Here is a 25,075-nt window from a genome sequence, read left to right on the forward strand (position 1 = left end):
TTTTTTCAATCAAATGAGCTAAATTAATTTCATATTTTATTCATGTACATACAGGCAACGCATGCATAAATATGTATGTATATATGCATATCTTACATACTTTAATATCAATCCAATTGCAAGAGTACATGCCCTTAAAAATTCTGTCATGACTGACTTTTTTCTTACTTTACTGTGCTCAGCACCAAGTTACAGTAATGAATGGTGCCCGGTAAATACTGAGACAGGCAGCTAGATGGACCAAGTCTAGAAGTTTTGTCTGTATTAGCCAGAATTGCAGCAGTTGAACTGGAAATAATGCAATACATTGAGCAGAGTCTAGATGCTCATGACTCTGAAGTGCCTGTCATTCATCAGGCAAAGAGAGCACTGCATGCCACGTACAAATTGGCAGCCTGAAAACCTTGCCAAAACATCAGGTAAATCATACTGTTTTGACCCAGTGCCTCTCAACTATGAGATACTGAAAATAAAGTGCAATTTCTCCTGGGATGCCTGAAGGAGAGGAACCCATGAGGCTTTAAAAAGTGCTAATCAATCACACATGCACACCATGAGATATACCTTCATTAGAATGAGGTAAATCAAGATCTGGATAATTACTATGCCACCCAGCAGCTTGCCAGCTGACGGGGTCAGAGGCAGACAACACAAAACTGAGAGACTGTGAGAGTTGTTTCAGCCTTGCATCACAAATAAGAAAAAATAAGACATAGCTGTGGGTAAAATTCAATGTTTAACAAAAGTGGTGCAGCAGTGGTACTAAAGTAAACCCTTCAATGTGTTTTGTATGTTCCATGGAACCCTCTCTCCTTGGCAGGCCCAGTCCAGGTGGCCATGGCAGCAGATCCCACCCCTTGCTCTCTTCCAAGGGCAGCACTGCAGGAGCAACTGCACAAGCAAACCTCTGGGCTCTTTCCAGACTGCCTACCCCATACCAACAGAGCCAGCCACTCTTCATTTCAGCCACTATCTTTCCAGCCGTTCTTCATTTCAAGGGTCGTGCCAGTTCTGCTTCTGGCTGCCAACTGCTTGCCCTTGTGTCTAGCAGAAGAAGAGAAAAAAATTATTATTGCTATTATTATAGATTAAGCCCCATCCTCAGCCCCTAAAAGTCCTTTCTGAAGTCAGGCATCAGCAGGTAATGGTCTTTGCATGTTTCAGCTTCAAGATCAGGGTGATAACCCCTGGTCATCAGAGTAATACCACTTTCATAACCAGTTTTTAAAGATGTTGCCATTTTGTAAGTCAGATTTCACCTTCTTTTAAGCAATACCACTGTGGCTTTGGCCTCAGACCAACCAGTCAAGCAAAGTCCTGACAAGTAAATAAAGCAGCATCTAATGTAACGTTGTAGCCTCTGAGTCTCTCCATGAAAAGATGAAGATTCAACACCTGCTTAGTGGAAATCCAAACATAGGTGGGGTAAGTGCTTTGCCTTCCCCCCACTGTCTTGGGAGCCAAGGAAGGAAGAGCTGGCAGTGTTAATGAGCTGTGTAGCAGGTCGTGTAAATATCATCTGCAAGCCTGAGTAGGGTGAGACAGATGTTACTTTTAGGGTTCATTGCTGTATTAGCAACACCTGCTAACCAGCTTATGTGATCTGCCTCTTGCCACACCAGATACAGACTATTAAATGAACTGGTTTGAGTAAAACCAAATAACTGTAGGTAATACCAAAACCATACTCAAAGCTTCCCTTGAGCGGCAGAAGTCCCAGTAGGAACTGTAAACAGGGACATGAATGACTCTTAAATAAAGTAAATATGGCATTCCTGCTTCCTGAGACTCTGTCTCGAATTGATTATGTCACCACAAGTCCCTTATTCTCAAAACAGAATCATCAGCTTTGCACAGAGCTGCTGAGGAATGGTGACTCTCTACTCGGCTTTAAGCTGAGAATAATCTAGTTAACTGTGGGTTTGAGGTTATTGTAGGAAGGAGGTCCAGCTGACATTCACCGGTCAGATTATGTGGCACTAAGGAAATGGAGACACCTCTCACCATGGAGGGAACAGCACAAGGAGCCTTCAAGTGTGTAAAAGCTACAGGTGATTGTCAAATCACTGTCAAGCACTTGAAAAGATGCCCAACATGACAGATCATCACTCAAATAGACAGGGTATGTTGGAGTGTTCAGTGTTGCCCTAGAGAAGACGAAGGGAAGCAGGAAGACTTTACGGATCAGTTTAATCCCCTACTTCCTACATGGAATATCACAACTGTTGTATTCTGTGTGAAGTTTGGATCTGTGTTCATCCATGCTAGTGAGGGCTGAGAACAAGTGGACAACAGTGATAAAAATCCATTAAACATGGGACAAGGTGAGTTCAGATTGTAAAGCACTTTGAGTCTTGCACCTCCTAAATCCAAAGTGTTACCACAAAACAGACACTAGGCAGCAATTAGTGCACTATAATCAATGTAGACTGAATTTGTTTAATTCTGAAGTTACACCCACAAAAAGCATTGCGCTTGTTCTTAGGCTTGTCTGGATTTTGAGGAGCAACATAAGAGTTTAAAGGAAGGTGGTGTTAACAGTGTCAACAGGCACAGAACAAATCTATTTTGTGCCGCCACTACAACTTGGCAAGAGAAAATAACTATCTTTTTAAGTTGTGTTCCCTCATTTAAATATTTTTTCAGGTAATTAACACTGAGCACCAACAAAGGTGATGTTCCTTGAAGAAGAGTGAAATATTTATTACCCTTTTTGCCTTCCTTCCTGAAATGATTGAGGTGAAAGGTTTAAAAAGAGAGACTTTTTTTGGTTGTTTTATTTCTCTTTTGTCTTTCACATTGGTTCCAGGAATGGAAAGGCATTAATCACCTATCAAGACAGCAGATAGGAGTTGCCTTGGGGTTAGAGAGGATTGGTGAAGATCATTTAAGCATTACAGTTAATTGAAAATGGTAAGGTGGGGACAGATTCTTCATTCAAAAGTAAGTAGCAGGTGATAGGCAACAGATTTGGACTGCTATTAAGAAAAATTGAGTGAGGAATCTTAGCTGATGAAGATGGAAAGTAAATAAGTTATAAGGAAAAAAGAAAAAACAGTTAAAGAATGGAGAAAAAGGTTTATAGTGATAATCCCAGTTTATTTATTGTTTCAAATTATTCATCTGGAAACCTCTGACTCTGCTCTTCCTCGTTATTATGTAATACTGTGCCAGTACTACACAGATGAAACAGTGGGAGCCAATCAGCAGCACCTTTCAGGCACCCAAAGCAGAACATTTCAGGCAGCAATTGCATTATGCATATCTATGACAAAGATTTCTCTCCCAGTCAGACTCTGGAGACACTACAGGTATATGTCCTGGAATGCTGCAACTGCTGAGTTGCATGAGTTTTTATTTTATATTTTGCTGAATTTAAATTTTTATTTATCCTGTGCTTTTGGCATAGGACAATTCCATCATCTTTCTTTTCACACAAGCTTTCCTCTGTGAAAAGGGCTGTCTGGGACGCTTCTGCTGACCATTCACCTCTCCCAGATTTGCTGCAGACTTGTGGGGAGGTTTTTTTACTGAGCAGACAAAATGACTGCAACACCTCCAGCTTTTATGTCCTTTCTGAAGGAGGTGCCAAAAAACTGAGGAAATAGACTGCTTTGAAGAGTCAGCCCAACACAGTAAAACCTGCCCACAATCTAAAAACACCAAACAGATTCCTATGAGGCCTTGCTTCTGTAAAGTCTTATGTTTAGAACAATTGGGGATGAAATGTTTTTCACCATGTTCAGCAATAAAAAAGCTGCATTCATAAAAGTCATTGGGAGATAAGACTTGACCAGCATACAATCTTTTAACTGCAATCAGTTTTCACATGGGTTTCTTTCACCTCTTCCTTAAGCTCAATACATTCTCTATGACATAAATTTGATGTACCATATACATGCAAAATGCAAAACATTTCCTGATGGCGTATTCTGGGTTGGAAGCTCAAAAAATCCCAACTTCAGCTACTACATATCGCCGTTTCTATAAGAAAATGGCATATAGAAAAATACTGAGCATGGCAATGGATGCTGCTTGTTATGTATCTAGATGTTCAAAGACAATGTAGGGGCCACAGGGTTATGTGGTGTCTATTTCCATGGTCTGCTATTCTTCCCTGTTGAGACTATTTGTGTTTTCAGCCAAGGTCTGGTACACACAGGGAAAACACACTATGCTGCTGTCACAATCCAAATTTGCCATTGGAGTAGCTGCCATAAAAACCCTTTGGTCTCAGAGGAAAGGTGAGAAAGGGAAAAGTTTCCAGGAGGAAAAATTAATTATAAATTCATCAATATCTTCAGCTCACAATTCATAAATTGTTTCTATCTAGAAGAAAGGAGAAAACGGGACCAAGATTTTATTTCAGAGCCATTCATATTTTCAGAATTTCTCTCCTGGCTTTTACTGAATAACTCACAGTCTATAAACTAGAGCAGAGGACTACATTTTCATCTTCTCTGTGCCTCAAATGTACATCTCTGACTGAATCCTGCTATACAACCATCAAAGGTCAGGGCCTCTTGGAAGTTACATCTTGGAGCAGAGTTTGGTCCTGGAATGGTGGTTTTCAGACAAATTAGTCATTACTCTCCTCTTCCCCTTCATTTAAAAAAAAAAAAAAAAAAAAGACAACAAAGAACTGAAAGAGTCTCCTTGGAACTGACGAGATTCCTCTGCTACATGTGTGAAGAATCCCGTCATTACCTTTTAATTCCTCTTGAGTAAAAGACCAATTTTGATAAATCTTTGATGACTTCTATTCAAAGTTCAATATTTGTTGCAATGTTCATTTTTTGCATACATATCCTGGTCAGCTTCTAGACAAAAGCATACAGAGCGAGGTTGATCTAAAATATCAGTCTTGATGAAATTGGAGAAGTTCATAATAAGTACTCAGAAATATTTGCAATGCAAAGATAAACACCATATATGCATTACTTGGCTCATTTTAAGTCTTGAAAGACTGATAACACCCAAAGTAGCTGTGACTGAGGTTCACATACTGGGCTGTCATTTAGTGGACATTAAACTAATTACAGTCCTGCCAGCTTCAGAGAGGAATTCTTCTGCAGTGATGTCTTTTAAGGCTACTGTATCACATTTTCATGAATTGAAAATAAATCTCAAAAAACTGCAAATACATCTAGGGAAAAAAAATTCAGATAGCAATTTCATTAAGATTGGGAACTTGAAACTAGCTCTGCTGCAACATGGCAGATTCCACTTTCCAAAATGGTGTTTTCTTCGGATACGTTGGCTGGTACAATTCTTTTTGCATGCACTATTACTGCTCAGTATATGGGGCATGACTCATGATAAGAATGATAGTTAGAGAAAACTGAGCTTCTGAAAAGTGAAATTAACGGGGTGAAAGTACGTCTCAGGATAAGTTTCAGCCCATCATCCAACCCCTGGCAGTGGGTTATGGACACACTATCTTTCTAGTGCCCTAAAGGAAGAGTCAAATACAGTAATTTCACGATTACAAGCCGCACTGACTATAAGCCGCATCTCTGGGTGTCGGCAACATTTCGTTCTTTGTCCATACATAAGCCGCACCTGATTATAAGCTGCTCTGTCATTCGCAGTGAAGACCCACATGCAACAAAGTTGCCAAATAGTAACAGAATCGCAGGATCGCGGGGTTTACTGGCTCAGCTCGGGCCGTGTGGGCTTGGCCCACTCAGGGCTGCCGACGGGGTCAGGTGGCCCAGCTCGGTGGGGCTGCTCGGCGGGGCCGCTCGGGGCCAGCCGCCGCTGCCACAGGGCTCGCTCGCCCCGGCAGAGCCTGCCAGCACCCTTGGCGGTAGGCGGGGATGGAGCCCGCTGGCACCCACGGTGGTGGTGGCAGGAGGGGAAGAGCCCCCTGCTCCCGCGGTGGCGGCAGCAGGCGGGGGCAGAGCCTGCCTGCTCCTGCAGTGGCAGGCGGGGGTGGGAGCCCCCTGCTTCCCTCCCAGGCCGTGAGGATGGCACCAGGGAGCCCCCACCTCCCCCTCGAGCCACAGGGATGGCAGCACGGAGCCCCCCGCCTCTGCCCCGGGCCGCGGAGATGGCAGTACAGAGTCCCCCCACCTCCCTTCCCCCACCGCGCTGCCAGCACTAAGCCCACCTGCACCCGTCGCGCAACAGGGTAACCAATTTGTAACAATCGCACAATGCCGGGTTTTACTGGCAGGTGCTCGGCACCTCGGCTGCACTTCCGGGGTTGGAAATTTCAGAAAATTTTTCATATATTAGCCACTCCTGACTGTAAGCCGCATTTCTGGGGTGGGAGCAAAATTTTAGTCAAAATGGTGCGTCTAATAATCATGAAATTACTGTAACTGTAAGTGCAGCATGAAGCCACCTGCTACCAAGTGCAGGTATGCTGGTTCTTGAGGATCAAACACTTGTATTTTTTTTCCAGTATCCACTTGCCTTTAGTTCTCTGATAAACAGTCCCAGACCACCAGCCAGTTCTGCTCACTGGCATCCTGCAAGGACAGACACCCACAGCAACTCCCCTGTGATTCAGGTTTCAGCACTGCAGCCCATTCCCACCCAGTAAACCTCCTGTTTGCTCTGGATGTAGTGGGTCCAAGCCCACCCACACACCTTCCCTTGGGAGGAACACTGCAGTCCAGCTTTGCCCTCACAGTAGAGATCTTCTGTGGTACAAGTACTACCACAATTTTTTTGTTGTTCTTGATGGTTTGTTTCTTTGGGTTTTTTTATTGAATAATCTGACTTGAACATTTGTTTCAAAGTTCTTCCTGTGAACTTTGTATTTGTCACATGGGTTCTCTTATGGCATTATGTGACTTCAAGCACTGCTTACAACTAATAAATATTTGAGCAAACTTTGTCCATTTTTAAGGAAAATACTTTTTTTAAGTTTCCAGTATTTCATACTGAATGGATTACACAAGCAGAGCACAGTGCATGAGCTGAGCAGATCATAACTTATCACCTCTGCTTCTTCCTTTGAAAAACAGAAGAGATGGCATGTTTGGCAATTGGAAGACAAAGAGAAGGAACAGTCCTCTCAAATCTCTTGCTGCTATAGTGGTTTTGCAGATAAACACACAAAACTAAGTTAATTATCAGGCCTCTTTTTTATTTCCCAAATTACTATTGCTCAGTAGTCAGATCCAGAGGCTGATGTTATAAAAGGGTGGATGGTTTTAAAATAAATTAAAATAAAACAATAACTTCATAATGGTTTTTCCAGAACATAAACCTCCTTCTAGGAAAAAAAAAATCCAATGTTATTGTAAGAGCTAGTAAGCTTTCACGCCCAAATTGCCACAACATTGAAATCTAAATCCAGGCAACTCACATATTGTTTGTTATCCTTAGCCTTTCACTGAGCATGCTACCTACCCTTTTGTTCTGTCTTGTTTTCCATACTCAGAAATGAGCAGCTAAAACTCTTCTCAGAAATGCCGGGATATATGTACCTAGGAAAGTCATCTTATGTTGGCCCACCCACTCACCCTCCCACTTGACAGACATCTTTTGTTAAATCAATGCCACAGAAAAGGCAACAGAGCAGGTTATATCTTTCTTTGAGCACGAGCATATAGCACTTCAGCTTTGACTGCCCTTGAAACAACTTGGAGTAAAGGAACACTGATGATGGCCTCTATTATCCTGAAAAAGAATAAAATTCCAGAGGAATAAATGAAATACTTGTGCTCCATCCTTGCTTTACATGCGATTGCCTTCATCCCCATGGAGTAAAGTCCCAGAGGTGCCATCGGGATTTTGTGAAGGCAAAAGTGTTAATTGTCAAAAGCTCATGACTCAGACAAAACAGGTCCTAATCCTGCTTCTCCTGATGACCTGAGAGTCTTGAAAGACTCTCACAGAGACTGGAATCTGACCTCTCACTCCCTGTTTAGGGCAGGTTAAACAAGGTGGATTAAGAAATTTATTTTTCAAAACAGATGCAGTGCAAGAGGCAGAGAAGGAAGAGATGGAGATTCATGCATTTGGGGAAAAGCTTAAAATTTCAAGACGAGATCTATTAATGGAACTCACTGTTAGTAATTAGAATGTTTAGGATCCCTACATACGTATTCCTTAAAGAAAAACATCCTCTACCAGGTGAGTTCATATAGGCCCACCTAAAAAGATGTTACAGACAGGGTAAGGGTAATGGTAATGGTAATGGTAATGGTAAGGGTAAGGGTAAGGGTAAGGGTAAGGGTAAGGGTAAGGGTAAGGGTAAGGGTAAGGGTAAGGGTAAGGGTAAGGGTAAGGGTAAGGGTAAGGATGGTAAGGGTAAGAATGCTGTACAGATTGCCAGTAGAGAAGAATGAGTTTCCAAGAAACTTTTGTGTGAGAAGATACATTCTGGGAAAAAAGGATGGTAGCCCAAGGACACTATCATATCCCTGTGTCTGTCTGTGGAGGAACTCTAGTGCAAAAACATGAAAACAGAGTACCTCTGTTCAACTGGAGTTATATTAGGAACTGCTAATGTTGCAGCACTAGGCAAATGCAGCTGTAATCTTTTTGAAAAGTCATAACAAGAGATACTTACAAGGAAGTGAATCACTTCTAAACAGACCCATTCAAACATGTTGTGTCCCGACAGCCCACAGACAAAAGATTCTCCCAGACAGACCTTTAGAGATACCACAGACCTTCAGATCAGGACAGTCACATCATGGAACTTACTGAAAAAAATTTAAGTTCTACAGCTTTCCCATCCAGCACAAAATAAATTTCAGCGGGAAGCCCTAGGGATTTAATAAAAGATCCTAGAACTCATTTTAAAAATAAATATGTGACTTGCTATAAGGGGGATCATGTTACCTGTGCAGGTAACACAGAAAAGTTGAATACTAGCTACAGAACTAATTGCAATTTAGGTGCTGAAAAACCTAGTGCTGGAAAAGGAATTAAAAATTATGTCAGACACATAAAAAATTACTTCCAGCAAGACAGTTACTCAGAAACTCATCAAAAAGATGGTTTCTGAGTACAGTAATTTCATGAATACAAGCCGCATGGACTATAAGCCGCATCTCCGGGTGTTGGCAAACGCTTCTTTCTTTGTCCATAAATAAGCCACACCTGATTATAAGCTGCTCTGTTCGCAGCAAGGACCCGCGTGCAAAAAAGTTGCCAAATAGTAACAGAATTGCGGCATGGCAGGGTTTACTGGCTCGGCTGAGGCTGTGCAGGTTCGGCCTGCTCAGGGTTGCCGACAGGGCCAGGTGGCTCAGCTCGGTGGGGCCGCTCAGCGGGGCCACTTGGGGCCAGCTGCCACTGCCACTGGGCTCGCTCACCCTGGCCCGGCGCTGCCCCATGGTGGCAGGCAGGGACAGAGCCCGCCGGCACCCGTGGCGGCGGTAGTGGGCGGGGAAGGAGCCCTCCGGCACCCACAGCGGCAGCGGTGGGCGGGGACAGAGTCCCCCACTCCCGCAGCGGTGAAGGCAGGAGGGGAAGGAACACCCCCGCTCCCACCGCAGCAGCGGCAGGCAGGGGTGGAGCCTGCCTGCTCCTGCCGTGGCAGGCAGGGGCAGGAGCCCCCCACTTACCCCACGGTCCGTGGGGATGGAAGCACGGAGACCCCACCTCCTCCCCGAGCCATGGGGATGTCAGCACAGAGCCCCCCGCCTCTCCCCCACCTGAAGGAGGGAACTCCCCCGCCTCCCTCCCACCCCCAGCACTGCCGGCATTGAGCTGGTCCCACCCGCCACACAACACAGTAACCAATTTGTAACAATCGCTAAATCCTGGGTTTTACTGGCAGGTGCACGGCTCGGCGCCCTGGCTGGCACTTCTGGGGTTGTAAATGTCAGAAAATTATTCACATATTAGCCGCTCCTGAGTGTAAGCTGCATTTCTGGTGTGGGAGAAAAATTTTAGTCAAAATGGTGCGGCTTGTATTCGTGAAATTACTGTAATTCTTTTCAGCTGGTGTTATTTCTTTCAGAGGGCAAACCCAAGGCCAGTGACAAGTTCTTTCAGCCAAAAAAGATATAAAAAACCCCAAGACCTCAAAGATGAGAAGAATTCAGATTTTTCTGAAATGTTTTGAGGAGCAAGGGTAACTGACTAGTTGAACAAGATGCCAGAAGAATGATAAAGTTTGACAAAGAGAAGACTTAGAAAACCATCTTCATTCTGCACAGAAGGTGCTAGCCACAAAAAAGCAGTACCACTGCCAGACCAGAAATAACACAGGAAATGTGAAAGACAGTATAAGTGTCATGTCAGAACTTGACCTCTGCATTACCATTGAAAATCATTATTATTAACCTGAAACATAAAATGGTATTCAATCACTGAGAGGCATTTCCTTGTAAGTATCCTTACTCCGATGCAGAGTATTCAAAGAACAAAAAGGAACAAGGAGTTTAAATGACTTTAAGCATTAAAAATGGCACTTACTTTGTCAAGAAGAGCTGCCCAATTGTTTGCAGCATTAACCAGAGTTTTCAATTCTCTAACCTCAGTAAATCTCAGCCTCGAAACCATTTAATAGTCAAGCAGTCCCTGGGAGAGGAAAGGTTTGATGTCACACAGGGTGTCAGAGGAACCCTAACAAAGCCTAACAGAGAAATCACAATAATGTAAAGCACATTTAATATAAAACACACACTTATTGCAAACACACATATTCTATCTGTGGGGATTCTGCCCATACCAATGTGACTGGCACAAGTCAGCAGCAGAAAGAAGCAGCCATGGGTTCTGACAGACACCTGCTCAGCCAGTTGTGCAAAGAGCTTCCTACAAACGCACTCTCCTAGCCAGGAAGGGGTAGCAAGCACTTGCAATACTGGCATTGGAGTGAAGTAAATTAATCCAATAGCCACTCGTGCTCTCCTATACCCTGAGGCACTGGTTTTATGGAGGAAAAGATGGTGGGATCAGGCAAGTTCCCTTGGTGGCCAGACTGGGCGTGGAGTGATCAACCATGTAAGTTTATATGCCACTGGTGGAGCAGAAGACATGGTGGCATGTGTCTGCTGGAAATGACTCAGAACATTCCTGATCAGTGCTTTGAAAACAGCTTTTCTCCTCTACGTAACTATGCAATCTTTTAGCACGGTCATGGGAATTATCCTTTTTCCAGTACCCTATTTGACTTTGTGGTTGATGTCATGGAAAAAAATAGTCAGTTGTTCACCAGAGCATTCAATTTCTTATCAGCAGATCTGGATATGAATAATTATATCACTTATTAATACCATAGTGAGCCAGCTAATGGGCTACAGATGCCTAACAAATAACAAGAAGAGAGAAGAAAGGGCAGATTGGTAGGAGATTGTTTGCCATTGTGAGGGTTGAATTATGGAACTGGTCAGGATTCAAAATTATGAATCATTAAGAACATGCACTCAGCAGTTTTACTTCGGTGTTGTTACATTACTGTTGACTGTAGAGAAGCTAATGCTGATCTACTAAACATAAGGGAATTGGGGAGCAGGTCTTATATAAAGACGTGTTTTAATGTCTGTCCTTTGAATTGTGTTGGTTCCCTGAAACACCCACACATTTCTGACATCACGACCAGACCTTTATCCAAAGCATTTGAAAGGATAGCTGTATTTTCAGGTTCACAGTGACGGAAATCTTTGAAATGCGACTGGTAACAAGATCATTGCGAGCTATCATGTTTATCTTGTCTTATATCTCCCTTATCACATTAGATCAGTTTGCAGTACCTACATTGATGTTTCTATTAACCGAGGTGTTTCTGAATATAAAATAAAAATAATTAAAACATTATCTTGCCTTTCCTTAGTATCTGGGATTTATCTTCATTTGTGAAAATGAGACAAAAACTTACCTCACAAGGCTGCAGACATAACTATTGTGAACTCTGACATCAGAGAAGAAGCTGCTGTACAGCATTTTGTTCTTCCTCCTGAAAGGGAGGAAGAATGCTGCATTCAGAGAAGGGAAGTCAAACTAGGACTGCTTTTCTACCCATAAATACAATTCATTGTCCATTACTGGAGATTGCGGGTCATATGGGTTTCCACCAGCATGCTCTATCACATGTCTGCATACAAATAACAAATAAATATTTAGCAAGCTGGCATACAGTAGGTGAAGCATGAATTTGGGATCTTAACTATAACATGAATTTTTTTTATGTGCTTAGTTCATGCCACAAGTCATACATGGATCTTGAGAACATATTTGTATCTCTCCTCAAATCCTAACATTTGTTTAAATTTGTTCACAGTCTCCCATCTGCAGTGACTTGGTGCTGACACCCTCTTATTTTATTAATCCAAATATCTGTCACATCCCTGTCACTCTGAGCCATAGTACAAATCTAGATAAATGGGAGCAGAACATGGTCCCCTGCTTTCATTCTGACAAGCCAGAGCACATCCACAAACACTTAACTGTCTCGGCAGCCTTTAGAAATAATAATTAGCCCTACTAGTTGTTGAAAGAAGAAACTCTCTGCAGGGTAGGGTTACTTGAAATGCAAGACATTCTTCAATTCAAATGCTGATTTTCCATCTCTTCACTGTAAAGGAGCAGGAGTGTGAGATATGCATCAGTTTCAAGGCAAAGTCTGTTTGCAACATGACCTCCAGACTTTGTAGCCTGCCCACCAGTAAACAAACTAAGCCTGATGGAAATCTATGATTTCAGCTTTGGCTATTGAAAACCAAGAATACGTGTGATTTAATTTTCAGCTCTTTATGAAAAGGATGAACAAGGCACAAAGCTTTTTCATTTCTTCTGTTAATCCAACCTGCTTCATAGCGAAACTGAGTCATAGCCCTTTGCTGGGCCTTTTCCTTTGCTTTTGTGTAACAGTGAGGGAGACAAAAGGAATTAAAAAAAAAAAAAAAAAAAGCAAGGGAGATAAAGTGATGTCTCGAATGATCAAGGCATTGAAAAAAATTCTAAACCACCAATTCACCTTGAAGTTTCCAAGTCTCCAGTTTCCCAGATCCTTTCAGTGAGCCGAACTTCCTGCCTTGCTGTGGACCACAACATTATCAGCCTCTTCTACTGAGAAAACACATAAGTTTTTAGATGATGGGCAAAAAATGAATACTTGCTCTAAGACTAATCTTGGCATGAAAAGTTTCAGAGGACTAATTTAGGACTGATTGGCCTTGCACAGACATTTGGTATTGTAAAATGTGACCACTTAAAGTCACTCAGTCACAATCAAACTGTACATCTAATTGCACCCTTGCTTTCCCTGAAAATTTAAGTTAGTGCAGAATATACTAGATATTTACAATCTCTGTGCAGTCAAGTAATTATTGCACCCTAGAGAGGAGAGTATAAGCTAATGGATACAGGGCATGACAGAAGCTTTCTTTTACTATCAAATGTATTTAATGCAACTATTTTATATCTCTAAATAAAATGCAGTCTTTCTGACTACAGTAGAACTGCATCTGTACAAATGAGAAGAAAATCTAGCTTATACAGCAAGAGATTAAAAAAATAAATTGATACCCTTATTTCCCTGAAATAAGATGGGAATACTTCACTTAAGGAAGCTGAGCAGCTTTCAAAAACTGAAAGTTATTTATGGTAATTTTACAAGACCATGTAGTCCTTCAGTAACCACAGAGTGAGAGAAGACTCATTTTAAAGGGATAACAGAAAGAAGAGCCAAGAATTTGAGTGGTCATGAAGACATGAAAAAATATAAGGCAAGATTCTTGCTCTTCTCCATCTGAGCTCCAGATACCATGAGGTTACCCCATTTTCAGTCTTGTGTTTCTCACCATCAATTTATTTAATGCTGTCTGAAGTAATACAGTCCAGTGAAATAATATATCCCCACTGCTCCTTTTCACACTGATCCTGAACTCTGCTTAGAGCTTGGATTTCAAAGTTTCCTGTTCATTCCCGGTATAGAGAGTTAATTACCTTGGCTAGACAACAGACCATGTTACTCAGAGTTACACCAACGAACCCAGAAAATTAACTGAAGATCACATAAATTTCACAAATCCCATTACAATGAGATCTTAAACTGAAAATTCTGAAGAGAGTTGCCATTCTCTGACTCTTCTCCACCTCCCAAAAGAATTCTGTCCAAGAAGGGAGTTGCAAAATGGAGATTGCTATCAAGAAAATCAAATTTGCAAGAGAAAGGGCTATAGTGCTAGCTTTTTAATGGGAGGCTTCAGTTATCTGCACTGTACATTTGCTTATTTTAATAGAAATAAGTACGTGAAATTGGAATACAGATCTGATCATATGATAACAGGAATCTGTATAGTAAGTATTCATGTGGTATTATTCATAATAGAAGTGGAGATATGGCCACTAATGGAATTAATGACAGTTAATGACCAAGACAACTGACACTGATTCCCCGAAGAAAAGGATTTAGAATGCTGCCTTCATTGCCTCTCCCTGTCCTCATTTTTAACACTCAAACTGATTCACACTGTTCATGGGATAAATATTCAGCATTTTTCTCTCCTCTACCTGCCTCTCCTATTTTTACCTTGTCAGGTATCATTACCATAATATAGTTTCATTATGTTGTGTATTGGACCCAATTTTGAACGTTTAATAAGAAATCCTCCCTTGCCCATGTACTGCTGTTGAACCAAAGGGACTGTTTGTGGGGTCACTTTTTACAGAATTAAGGATTGTGCTACAAGATGTGGAGTTGACTTAGCAAAATGTTCTCTTCTGTATTTAATAAATTCTCTTAATATATTTATTAACCAAGTAAATATGTTGAAGCATAATGCAATCATTATTACTTGCATTTTTTTAAAACAAGTGAGGGAGGCAGAAGGGAGGGTCAGAGAATCACACGTTTAAATAAGTGTGAAAAACACGTTTTACTGTTTTGGTAAAATTTAAAAGGTTTAATAAAAAGATAATAGGAGATACACATAAAGTAAAGGGTTAAAATGGCCGGGTGTTTGGCAAGCTGCCAAGAGCACAGGGTTGCTTTGGGACCGCTCCTTTAAATACATTTTACAATACATTAACTTGTTGCATATTCATAGTTTTTTATCCATAGTTTAACTTTTTTTGAGAACTATTTAGTATGGCTACTTTTTGAGTTTGCTTTTTTAGAGCATATGTGGTTTTTGGCTTGTGGTTTTAATTTTCTTTTTATTATTTTTTAATTTGGGTTGTGGTGTCAGCCTTTTGCAGCCGGTGAGTGTTGACAATTTTTGTGTTAGCTGCAGAGTCTTTATTACACATTTACGGGTTGTTATTTTAACTAAGCGGGTAGTTTAAGCATACTATCTCTAAAAAACATATGTCTAACTTTTGCTATTACAAAAAACCTATAGTCATACAGAAAAGTTATTTTAACATTATATATGTAGCATTTATCCCAATAGTTGCGAAAAGCCAACAATATGTCATGCACTTATAACCACAAGGCAGATCTCAGAAAAATGGAAGGAAGGAAAGGAAGACACCAGGCAAACAGAATGCTGAAGAAAGTCAATACAATGGAATATTTAAAAAAATGTATGAAATATGGTAAAAGAGCAACTACGATATACAGTGATTTTGCAAAGCATCTAATACCATGTCTCAAAATCTCACTGTTCAAATTGCTTTGGATGTGAACACTGTCACCTGGACAGAAACTTGATAAACCAGCTGTGAATTCTGGGTGCCAACAGCAAGCAGCAACATGAAGCTGAGAGATCACAGAGTTACACAATCATTAAGGTTGCAAAAGACCTCTGAGATGATCAAGACCAACCATTAACCCAGCACTGCCAAGTCCAACACTAAACCATGTTCGTAAGTGCCACAGCTAGACATTTTGAGTACATGAATTTCACGAATACAAGCCGCACCATTTTGACTAAAATTTTGCTCCCACACCGGAAATGCGGCTAACACTCAGGAGCAGCTAATATGTGAATAATTTTCTGACATTTACAACCCCAGAAGTGGAAACCAAGGTGCCGAGTCGAGCAACCTGCCAGTAAAGGCCGGCATTTCACGAGTGGAGCTGGCTCCCTGCAGGCAGCACGGGGGTGGGGGGGGAGAGGCAGGGAAGCTCCCTCCTTCCCTCCTCTCCCCCAGCCCGGGGGAGAGACGGTGGGGCCCTGTGCTGCCATTCCTGTGGCCTGGGGGGAAGGCAGGGGGTTCCGTGCTGCCATCCCTGCGGCCCGTGGGGTAAACGGGGGGCTCCTGCCCCCGCCTGCCACGGCAGGAGCAGGCAGGCTCTGTCCCCGCCCGCCGCTGCCTCCGCGGGTGCCGGTGGGCTCCACCCCACCCGCCGCCGCTGCCGCAGGTGCCGGCGGGCTCTGTCCCTGCCTGCCACCACGGGGCAGCGCCGGGCCGGGGTGAGCAAGCCCAGTGGCAGCGGCAGCTGGCCCCGAGCGGTCCCGCCGAGCGGCCCCACCAAGCTGGGCCCCCTGGCCCCGTCGGCCCCACCGAGTGGGCCGAGCCTGCACAGCCTTAGTTTAGCCAGTAAACCCCCCGCCATGCCGCGGTTCTGTTACTATTTGGCAACTTTGTTGCACGTGGGTCCTCGCTGCGAAAGACAGAGCGGCTTATACTCAGGTGCAGCTTATTTATGGACAAAGAACGAAATGTTTGCCAACACACGGAGATGCGGCTTATAGTCCATGCAGCTTGTATTCATGAAATTACTGTACTTTCAGGGATGGCAATTCTACCACTTCCATGGGCAGCTTTTGTTCCAATGTCAGAGCACCGTCTTCATGAAGAAATTTATTCTATTATCTAATCTTAACCTGGTGCAACTTGAGCCATTTCCTCAATCTGCCTGTCCTGTTGTCCTGTTGCTTGTTACTTGGGAAAAGAGACAGATCCTCACCTTGCTACTGTCTCCTTTCAAGTATTTTCAGAGAGCAGTGAGGTTGCCCTGAGTTTCCTTTTCTCCAAGGCCAAACAACTGCAGCTCTCTCAGCCTCTCCTCATCAGACCTTTTTCTCCAGACTCTCCCTCAGCTCCATTGCTCTTCTCTGGACATGGTCCAGCACTTCAGTCTTTCTTGTAGTGAGGGCCCAGAACTGGATGCAGGATTCAGGCCTCACCAGTGCTGAGTGCAAAGGAATGATCACTGCCCCGGGTCTGCTTTCTTTTCCACTGGACAGCTTTCCAGCCAGATTCTGCCCGTATCTGAGGTTTTGAGAGTGAGGACACTGTGGCAGTGTACCACAGAAATGAATTTGAAAGGCTGACTGAAAAAAAAAAAGTATGAACAAAAAAAAAATGTATGAACAAAAAAAAGTATAAAAAAAGTCAATGAGGAAACAGAACAAATAGTACTTAAGAAGAAATACACATATTGGTCAGAGTGAAAGCACAGGGATTTTAGATCTGTTGCAGTCTATTTACCAGTTTACATTTTAGTAAAGTAACCTTTGCAAGGGGTTAATGTCCTGACATCAAGAGTAGGAACGAAACAGGTTTCTTAACCAGATTGTCTAATTCCTTTCCATATATTCATGGGGGTCCACCTCAGAAACAGGTTTCTTAACCAGGTTGTCTAATTCCTTTCCACATATTCATGGGGGACCACGTCAGACCTGGAAGATGCACAGACACACCCTGACGGCAGGGGCTTGTGTCTGCCTCCTGCCCTGAGTCTGAGCTCACAGAGGCACTCTTTTATTTTCCAGGTCAACATCACACCTTCCTGCCATGCCTCATTGACATGTTTCTTGCCACCTCTGGTGTGCCTTCCGTCTCCGTCAGCAGAGTTCATCCATCAGGGTTAGATCAGTGCCGGAAGTTCACTCTCCTTCTTGCCCCAGGACATGCTTGCTGCAGGATGGCGGCAGGATATGTTGCTGAGGGCAGAAGTGCCCCTGTTCCAGCTTCAGTTACTTCTCATCAAATTGGAAGAAACACTTCTGCTGGTCCTTTCCACACTTCTCCACTGGAGGGGTAAGGGAAGGTAACAGAGAGATGCAGAAATTAATTCCAGCTAAACTTCAGTGCACTTGTTAAGAATGCTTCCCTGCCTGCCAAATGAGAGCACCATGGAAACAGCAACAAGCAAATTAGTGAATTAGAAAACACTAATTTTTGCAAATTGTAGCTGTAGCCAGAAAGCCCCATAAAAGGAAAAAACATACAAATTCAGAGGCACACAACACAGATCTAATACAACCGCAGAGCTCCCTTGCCCAGCCAGACAAGGATGCCAAATCACAGCCAAATGCAGAGATCTGAAGGACTGATTTCATACGGGGGACAGGTGTTTTCTCCATTCAGATGTTCTGCTTTTGTTGCCATTGGATTCTTGTCATGGGAGGCCTTTGAAGGAAGAATTAAATGTTTCTATCTAAACAATAGCTGAATTTATAGTGAAAATCACTGAATTGTTCTCCATTCCAAATCATACTGCTTTTACAAGTGCCAGGTTCTTGCTTAAACAGCAATATGAGCAAATTTCAGAAAAACACCTGAATAATTTGAGCCTTACCTTAGAAAAGCAAGCACAAATAATTTTAGTTATTCATGAGGTTCTTGGCTTTTTTTGTTGTTTGGTTTTTTGAGGTTTCTTGGTCTCCTAACAAAAGATTTCTGGATGCTTAAGAAGTGTCTTCTAAACGTGAAGATGCAAAGAACAAGCAGAAACTTAAAAGCAGAAAACTTAAAATATTTGAAAAAATACAGTAATTTCACGAATACAAACCGCAGCGAGAAGACTAAAATTTTGATGGAAACCCAGAAATGCAGCCAATATTCCAGTGCGGCTAATCTATTTACAAAAATGTGATATCTGCCCTTACCTAGTATCATGCTGGTCCAGTCCCGAGCCAAAACAGTCTGAAATCCATGGTTTCCCGTTGTTCCGATGATGAACCAATCAGAGAACAGCTTATTGTCTGCCTGTGGATGACGGCATTACTGGGGGACGGGGGGGGTATTTAGCAGGATGAGTTCCCGCGCCTCGTTCTTTTTCGGCGTGCTCTGCCCTCAGTGTGTTCTCTTCTCGGCTCGTTCTCCCCTCGGCAACTTCTTCCCTCGGCATGGCTGCGGAGAAGAGAGTAGCGTACGACACGGAGTTTAAATTGAAAGTGATCAGCTATGCAAAAGAACATGGGAACAGACCTGCAGCTAGAGTGTTCCACGTTAATGAATGCATGGTACGTAGGTGGAGACAGCAAGAAGACGAACTTCGTCTCGCAAGGAAGACAAAGAAAAGTTTCCGTCGCCGCAGAGCACAATGGCCAGAGTTGGAAGAAAGACTTTATCAGTGGATTTCTGAGCGAAGGGCAGCTGGCCGAAGTGTATCTACTGTTGCCATTCGGATACAAGCCAAAGCAATTGCAAAGCAATTGCATATAGAAGAATTTAAAGCAGGAGCGTCTTGGTGCTTCCGCTTTATGAAGCGACAGAAGCTCTCTGTCCGTACACGGACCATGGTGTGTCAGCGGTTGCCGGCGGACTACAAAGAAAAGGTAGCCAGGTTTCGGAGTTACTGCAAAGACAAGATCTCTGAAAATAGTATACAGCCGCACTGTATTATAAACATGGATGAGGTACCCCTCACATTCGATATGCTGCTGACGAGGACCGTGGAGCACACCGGAACAGCGACGGTGCCGGTAAGAACCACGGGGAATGAAAAGACATCGTTTACGGTCGTCCTCAGCGTTTCGCTAGCTGGGCAGAAATTACACCCCATGGTCATTTTTAAAAGAAAAACCCTCCCTAAAGAGAGATTTCCAAAGGGAATAAAGGTTCATGCTAATTCAAAAGGCTGGATGGATGAGGACGCAATGAAGATTTGGCTAAGGGACGTTTACGGTGGCACATTGCATAGGTTCTTTAATCAGTTACCGGGACTGCTAATTTTGGATTCCATGCGTGCCCATACGACGAAAACCGTGACAAAAATCGCGAGAATAAAGAAGACGAAGCTTGCTGTAATACCGGGTGGCTTGACCAAAGAACTGCAGCCGCTGGACATAGGTATTATTCGTTCCTTCAAGTCTAAAGTGCGATCTCTGTGGGAAGAGTGGATGTTGGAAGGCGAACACTCCTATACCAACACCGGGAGGCTGCGCAGGGCAAGTTACGCTACAGTGTACCAGTGGATACTGGATGCCTGGGGTAAAGTAACTACCCGAACTATCAGCCGAGGGTTCGCCAAAGCCGACATCATTCCTGGACTGACCAACAATGCCATCGGGAGTACCGAAGGTGATAACTCTGATGGTGAAGGTGCCGGCAAAACCGCCTCACGTTCGCTGGATCCCACCATTGCCCAGCTGCTGGTTTCCGATACGGAGGATGAAGACTTCGACGGTTTCACGGAAGATGAAGCCGCTGATGAAGCGGCTGATGAATGAAAAATGAAACTGTTTAAAAGTTTAATAAAAGTGTGATATTTTTCTGTATTTTTTTAAGTGTTTTCAGTTTTCTGCGGCTGCGCCGTTGGCCGCCCTTGTGCGGTTGCGCGGGTAGCTGGGCTCACGCGGAGGAGGGGGCGGGGTGGCTGAGCGTGCGGGGGCGGGGTGGCTGAGCGCGTGGGGGCGTACGGCTGAGCGCGCGGGGGCGGGGTGGCTGAGGGGGCGGGGGGGTGCAGCTGAGCGGGCAGGGGCGGGGCGGCGCTCGCTGAGCTCACAGGACAGGCGCATTTGCGCCGATGCGTGTGGCAGGGAAAGAGCTGAGTTCGGGGACCTCGGCTGCTCGCCCGCGGGGCTGAGGGGGCGGGTGGCAGGGCGGCGCTCGCTGAGCTCACAGGACAGGCGCATTTGCGCCGATGCGTGTGGCAGGGAAAGAGCTGAGTTCGGGCACCTCGGCCGCTCGCCCGCGGGGCTGAGCGGGTGGCCGTGCCGGCGCGGAGATGTGGCTCCGCTCGGTGCTTGGCTGCCCGCCCGCGCGGCTCAGCGGCTGTTTAAAGGCAACCCGGATCCGTTGGGAATGCTCGCAAAATGACCACACTATTGTTCCTGTCTTTTTCGGCTTGTAAATAAAACTTGCAGGGAACGGTGCCGCAGCTATCGTCTGTGTCTTTTTTCACTTGGAAACAATGTTTCCGAGGTCGGCAGTAAGCCAGTAAACCCCGGCAATACGCGATTGTGTTACTAAATGACGACTTTGTGAAAGTTCGCTGTGAACTAAAGTGCGGCTAATATTCCGGGTGCGGCTTTTCTATTAACAAAGGCAACAATGTTGCCAACACACCAGCAGTGCGGCTTATATTCCGTGCGGCTTGTATTCGTGAATTTACTGTATTCATGATAAACCTAGCAAACAGCCGAACTGCCCCTAAAGAGATTGTTGATAACAGCTAAGAGTTGTGATGAGGGATGAACAGCTGAGGTTTAGATTTCTTGAACTCGAGCCAGGGGTGACACATTGAGAGGAAATGCCAGACAGACAGGTTGACATTTCATTTGGATATAAGTAGAGGGGTCTGAAACAGAGAGACTGATCTGAGGCTGGTCCATATAAAGACAGCAATTAACTTTGTACTTACACATGAGTCAGATTCATGAGCAAAGAGAAGGAAACCACAGGCAGGCTGCTCTACAAGGCTCAAAGTGTAAGCTAATATTTTCCTTCCGTTTTCATTCCACATGAAGTAATTTGTGCACTTTCACATCACTTGCTTCAGTGATTTCTTAAACACAGATATCAGATTTTCCCATAGACTTGAGCCTTCAGAAGAAATCTACAAGAGTAAAATAGGGTACTGACAACAGCACACATGGTCAGAAAAACAAGATGCATTTCAGTTTTGGGAATCTAAAGGGTTACTGGCATATGTACAAACAGTGAATTATGTATTAAATATTGCACGTGAGTGAAAAACATTTTATATGACACTTTGAGAAGAGAAAAATACATCCCACTTGTGCACCTTACTTGAACAGCCTTACTGAGAGACCTGGAGACTGAAACCACTGATCTTCCTTTTCACTGACCAGATGCAGACTTCAAATTATTTCTGGAGCCTGTCAAGAGAGTATCAGGCTGGCTTAGATTACAGAGGGTAACTCCAATACAGGACTTCTGTGCAGCATGAAGAGATTCTTTGACTCCTGTGGATGCTCAGAAAATGAGCATCCATCACAAGACAGGGTCTGCAGTGCTCTGTGGTCAGCTCATCTTCACAGAAACACAGTTTCTTCAGTGAAATTCCCAATAGGACATGAAAAATGTGGGGTGACCCTTCATACTAACAGCAGGGAACCTTAACTTGAGCCAAAACAAATAACCTGTTCTGGGATGTTTCAACACCTCTCGCTTGCTGCATTCACTGGCCAAAATCAATCCTGCAAAAGTCTTTCTTTGACAACTTCGAGATAAGACTGTCTTGGATCTGGTGCTTGGAAATGCAGTCCAGTTGCAATACCTGTAAAAATATGTGTTCTATCAGAAACAGGCACATCCATGCTTGTTCTCATTATCTCTGTCAGCATCTGTCTGTCTCATGCTTTTGCCAAAGCCCCCAATATCCACCCACACATAGCAGCCCTCAGCTGACTTTGGCAGCTGCAGTCCTCAGCAGCCACCAGTTGGTCAACACCAATGAATACTCTCATTGCTGTTGGCTTCTACACATCCCCTTTGGAGCCTCTCCCACCTGCAACATCTTCAGATGAAGGCAACACAAGTGCCCAGACTCCCTGGAGATGTGCACAGCACATGTGCACTGGCTGTTCTCCACAGGCATTGCAGCATCCATAATGTCCAATGGGGACACTAAGGTTGTGAGATGGATAAGAATGTAAGTCTACACCCGTACAGACAGCTAAAAGAGGTAGATTCTACTGCATGTGAATTTTTCAATGCAGGGCTGTATCTTTGGAAGACATCCGTTTTAGTAGATCCAAATTAAGCATATACTGCTAATTTAGTTTGCCATTAAGCACATTTTGCAGCAATTTTATTAGACCTCTCTTCACTAAATGTAGCTACTTTCACTCAAGTACCAGAATTTTCCTCAACTTATTTGTCGCTCTTTTTCCTCTTCAGGTCACTTGATGATTGACAGCTCAATGTACCGTAGGAACACTGGAGAGTAAGAGACAATTGTGTGCTGCAGTCAGAAGGTATACACTGCATAAAAATGTAGTCTTTTAGTTATTACCTATTTTACAGAAATTTAAGAGGGTTTTGCAGCTAAGGGCCACATATAAAAAGTCTACAGATCATTTCCAAAATACAAATTGCATAAAGTCTGGCTAATTTACAGTGAGATATGCTCGCCTACTTTAAGGAGATGTGCCGGAATACCCTTCCCACTCTCCGACCTGCCTTGGTTAGCTCTGGGTCAGAGATGGGGGGATTCAGCATGGACAAAGCAAACGACCAAGGAGGCTCTTCTTCCCAGGATAATCCAAGGCTTTATTCCTGATAAGGTTCCAGGGGAAGAGAGAGAGAGCATGGGAAAACCGGGGATTTTTCAAACCTCGGCAAGGGGCGGTGGAACCCCGGACCACAGCCAATCAGGTCTGGCCGGGAGGAAAAGGATGGGGGGGAGGGTTAAACCATACAACAGACCATGGGGGAACCACAGGGGAAACCATTTCGGTGCAAAAGATAAACCAAAACAGTGAATTACAGCACCTCCACATCATGGGAAGGAAATTGAAAATAGAAGACAGTGGTACAGCTGATTACAAATTCTGGGGATTATATATGTTTCCACTGGAAAATGGGAAGTTGTTGAACTGAGAATCAGTAAAATCCCCAATGTTTGTTTGTTATCTGTTTGTTTTACGTGTAGCAAAAGGAAAGGCACACATACTTGCAACCATATGAAAAGGAAAATCTGCTGCTTTTGAGCTGCTGCTGAGCACTGCCGGAGTTGGAGTTCATTTTTCCATTGCTCGCATTTCCCCCATGGATCCTGGGCAGCAACTGGATCAGACATCCTTGGAACCACGTCTTCCTTCCCAATGACACTGCTGAGCATCTCTCAGTAAGGCAAGGGAGAAAGCGTGTCACTGGAGGCACAGCACATCTGCACCGGTGCCAGGAGTGAGACATAACCTTCTATTCTGTTTGCCTTGTGATATATGTTATAAAGTAATTTATGTTTTGTGAAAAATAAATCATGTTTGTAGAAATAAAGAATTTAATAGAGAAACTTTAGGTACGCTGAGCCCCAGAGAGGAGAAAGGTTGCTTCACCAAATTCCAGCACTGCAGATGTTAACAAAACAGCAATTAGCAAGTTAATAGAACCAACCCCAATGGAGGTGATGCATTATGAGGCAGTCCAGGAAACTCCCCAGTGGCCAGCCTTGATAATCGCCACCAATCAAGATAACCAGGGTCCTCAGGAAAACCTACATTTCAATACCCAGTTCCAGTAAACCAAAATCTGCACACATCAAAATTCGCTGCACCAAAACTGTTTTTATCCAGTCCACGGTGGAGAAAGGAAGCTACATGAATATGAGAATCCACAGCAGAAACAAAGAGACTTTTGCCCCAGGCCAAAAAATCTGTATAAAAACAGTCTTCCCAGGACGACATTTCTGCCCACAGGGGGATCTGATGCAATAGAAGTCAGATCAACGTGTGTGTTCACCCAGCAGCGAGCCTGGGCTGGGTGTTGTCCTTTTCATTTGTGGCTTCCCAGGACTGTAATTTCAGTTGCAAAAATAAAAATTGTTGTTTTAATGTTTTTAATTCAGCTCGATTAATTTATTACCTATAACAATCTTGGTGACCCTGACGTGATCCTGATCTTAGGGTTCGGGGAAACTGCCTTTCCAACCAGGAGGCACCCCGCTGATTTCAGCAGCCTGGCGGGATCGGGGAAATTCCTCAAAACCAATCAGGATCCCAAATGAAAAGCCAAAAGCCACAATCAAAAAGGGGATAAGACGGGCCCAAGAGCTCTCAGATAAACCGCGACAACTTTTTTCACTCATAAAACTCGACGTGCACAAAGAATCCACACAGGAAAAGAAACCATAAGTATTGCGTGGTTGAGTGAGGTGTGACTGACTGTGTGGGTGAGACGTGATCTGATCACGAAGTGAGTCAGAACCCCAAAATTGCATTTCCACTATCCTACAAGGGACGTGGTCAGTTGAGGGGGAAGCGAACGTAACATGGTAGAACTCTTTCTCACATGTCAAGCCTGAAACTAAGAGTGTTTTGGGGGTCAGTCACGGGGCAGTGGGGGAGATTGG

General features: G+C 43.8%; 1 protein-coding gene across 1 annotated transcript in view; it reads left to right on the forward strand.

The window, feature by feature from the left end:
* STAC (SH3 and cysteine rich domain) overlaps positions 1–24,566 on the forward strand; it is a 107,051-nt gene extending 82,485 nt beyond the window's left edge. Inside the window, exons 11-12 of the transcript XR_004417860.2 lie at positions 22,903–22,979; positions 23,657–24,566. The gene's annotated coding sequence lies outside the window, so the exon portion shown is untranslated. The remainder of the gene's footprint in view (positions 1–22,902; positions 22,980–23,656) is intronic.
* The last annotated feature ends 509 nt before the right edge of the window (positions 24,567–25,075 follow it).

This window comes from Catharus ustulatus, chromosome 1, assembly GCF_009819885.2.
Source record: "Catharus ustulatus isolate bCatUst1 chromosome 1, bCatUst1.pri.v2, whole genome shotgun sequence".
Lineage (NCBI taxonomy): Eukaryota > Metazoa > Chordata > Aves > Passeriformes > Turdidae > Catharus > Catharus ustulatus.